Below are 3,785 nucleotides of genomic sequence, written 5' to 3'. Positions count from 1 at the left end.
CCTATGTCTGGAAAATTCAAGGGGATGTTAGATGGGGCTCTGAGCAACCTGATCTAGTCAAACATGTCCCTGCTCATTGCAGGGAGGTTGGAATTAGATGACCTATAAAGGTCTTTTCCAGCCCAAGCTGTTCTGTAATTCCTGCAGATCCCAATCTATGCCCTCTCACTTTGATAACCTGATGACTGCTGTTGAGTGTTTCAGCCAATTCTACATCCCTACAACTATGATTTAATTTAGATCCCATCTCCTGGTGTTATTTATTGCAGCTGCATAGCAGAACAGCACAAAATCCTTATTAAACTTCAATTACATTCACTGCTGTCCACTTACACACCAAGCAGGTCACACTAATGAAGGAAATTAGATCAATTTGATACAGTTTGTCCTTGACAAAATGTTTTGTTCTATTACTGTGGATTCTATTACTTCTTGGAGATTTTCAAGAAATTTCTCCACTGATTTTGTGTACTTACCTGTACTTTCTTTTACTTCTTTTTACAATGGCAGAACTTGATAAAAAATGGCATTCTGTACTTGTATCACAAAAGAACTGTAAAGTCACACATTTTCAAAAGATGAGGACTAATGGAACAATATCAGAATGTCAGAAGTTGGCTTTTGTTGCTCAGCTGCTTTAAAAAAAAGTTTTAAAATGTTCCACAGTCATCACTTTAAATGTCAAAATTAAATAGAACAACATTCAGCAGTGCTATAAGACAGTAAAAATATTCCTTCAATGCAAATTGCAACAACTTAGAAATTGTTTTGTTATCTTCTTTTAGGTGTGCTGCTGCAAACTCCATGGAATTTCTGTAAGTATTTTAATTACTTTTTTTTAAGCTATGCAAATATTTTACAGATTTTAAAATTAACTCATATCAATAAATTAAAATTAATTCATATCAATATGAATTTAATGAAAATTAATTCATATCAATAAGTAAATAATTCCTTATTTCATATCTGTAAATTAGTTACACTACTTTTATCTAAAAGATATGGTAAAAATACATTTGCAATAAATATTTTACTGGCTGAAAAACATGAAATGCTACACATCACTAGTTATTAATTAAGGTGAACACATTTCATATCCCTAATCATCATGAGGGATACAAATTGGATATATCACTATTTGTGTATACATTCAGGGAAAACAAGGTAAGTGATTATTCAAAGTTCAGGTTGGAGTTCTCAGTCTGCATAAATGTTTCCTATGAATTAGAATACATGGTGGACAAGAAATGCTGTTTGGAATTAAAGTACTGATGTGGTTCTGGTAGTTCCAGGATCTTAACTAAATTGGAAGAGAAAGTCCAGTACCAATAAGAGACAAACAGACAAGCAAAACCTCCCTTCCTGCTGTATCAACAACCAAAACCAACAATCAGACAGAGAATAATTATCTACTGAAGAAATTGTACTAATAATGGGATTCATGAATTGTATATTTAGATATCTACAAGCATCTTTAGGGTGCAACAGACTAACATGCTTGAGAGAAGACTCAAGGCTTTTACTGGAACACACTGGCTTTACCTCCCAAATGCCCTTCCTTAACTTTAATGACAAAAAAAATTGACATCAATTAATAAAAACTTGTTGAGTGCTCCAATTAGAAAGTACATAAATATAATTACCTGTTGATATTTAATTCTAAAGTGCTAACACATCTTTATGTGCACTGCTCTCCCCTGTTTAGCCTGGGTGGGTGCCTATGACATTAACTACTCAATTTAACTTGATATAATTATTAAAATATTACTTTACCTGCTCAGAAAAATTTGTCTTCTTCCAGGCATAAAACATTCATTCTCTTTGATATTTTGAGTCAGCTAAAGTAAGGAAAATTTTGTTCAAATATCAGAAATTTGTTCCACAATAAGCACAGGGAATATGAAATAAAACAGGATACCTAATTTATTTGGCCAACAAAGTTCACCTCTGTTATGCTACACTGATGCTCAGATAACCTCAAATTTAGCAAAAGGTCCACAAGAGTCCTGCAAAAAAGAAAACCAATTTGAGATACAGTGCATGTGAAAACACTTCTCAGAAATTATCGACTTGCCTTTTTCCTTTGATCTTTTACTAGAAAACTTTTAACATGCTACAAGCACGTAATTTAGTTTCAGCAAGCTGAACTTGGCTTTTAACATACCACAGGTGTTGGGTCTGCATGAACAAGATGGGAATTTTAGGAAGGGACAAAGGTTTTGGGCTTGTTTTTTCCTCCCCAGATTTTACATGTTGCATTCTAAACCTATTCCACCTACTTTTGGCTAAAATGTATTGATACCAATTGGTATTGACATTACGTATATGTTATAGGCAATACAGATTGCATTTTAATGTTTACTTGCTTGCAAATCGAAGAAAAATAATCTTTGAAGAAAATCTTGCAAATGGAAACATTTTGCTTGATTTCTACAATATTATATAATGTGCATAATTGTCTGTAAGTACCCAGGAAAGTTTCTAGGTGCAGGAAACCTTTTACTGATGACCATTGTAAAGTTTTTCATCATAAATTCTAACCTGTTTGAAAACTTTTTATGTCCTTGTTCAGATCAGAGATCTATAACATTACTTTCATGGAAGTGTTCACATCCAGCTGGAATAAGGGAGAAGCACTTCAACACAGCACAGTCATTATGGATATTCACTGTAAATTCAATATGAGAAACACAAAAGCTGGCTTCATAATGCAGCCTGAAAATACTCAGTATATCACTTATAGGAAGAATTTTGTGGGTTGTGACAGACTTTGGATTTCTAATTGTTGATCTCAAATGTACTTTTAGTCAAACAGGTGTTGTATTAGCAGTAACTGTAATTAATATAATCAGTGAATGTTGCAGATGTAATCAGTGTAAGGTGTAAGAACACCTTATTTTCTGAAACTTGGTGCTGGTATCTTGCCTCTGGTATTCATGTGGTCCATTTGATTATTTACCTGTGATTCTATACAAACACAGAGGCAGACAGCAGGTGTGTGTAGAACTGTGCCAAGCAGGACCTGAATCCTGTTGTACATTGCACCCCCATTAGGAAAATGGGCACCATCCAACAGTGATACCTTGGAAAGGAACATTCAGGAACACTTACATAATTCTCACAATCTAATTATAATAGCTATAATTAATAAGTGACTATATTTCAGAAGAAATTATCCAAAGTTGCTGCTTTGTTGTATGGAGTAAATAGAAAGTGTCTTAAGAGATTCATCAGACTTCATTGTTCTTAATACCAGACACCTATACAATTTGTATAAATTACTAAAGATGCTAATGCGAAACAAACATTTTGTGAACATAGAAGTTACAAACTTTCTAAGTGATCTGAGTCACTGATTTAACTTTTCCAAAAGTTAACCAAAACCACACAGGAGTTCCATTCCCTAGAGGTAATGCTGATTTACTCTCATTACTCACAGAGAGCAGTGGTTTATCTCCCATTGCTTTAAGAGGTATGCTGGCATCTACTGAGCAAGGCATCCCTGTTTCTGCTGTTTCATCCATCAACAGGTTATCACAGGCTGCATTTTCCCATGAGGAAAGCAAACACATCACACTTTTCCACAGAAAAGGAGTCATATGAAGCAATTAATGGAAAAATACATTGGGGATTAGACCCACAAAGCTCAAAACAAACAACTTTTGAGTTGAATGTGAAGTCAAGTGAATGCTTTTTTGTAGTATTATTACATTAATAGGGCTCCCAGGAACTACTTGCCCTCTCACTCAGGATGTTTCACAGAAAGAATAAGAATCACCACAACA

Source organism: Vidua macroura, chromosome 1, assembly GCF_024509145.1.
Source record: "Vidua macroura isolate BioBank_ID:100142 chromosome 1, ASM2450914v1, whole genome shotgun sequence".
In the NCBI taxonomy this organism is placed as follows: Eukaryota; Metazoa; Chordata; class Aves; order Passeriformes; family Viduidae; genus Vidua; species Vidua macroura.
This window is presented reverse-complemented; position numbering follows the sequence as displayed.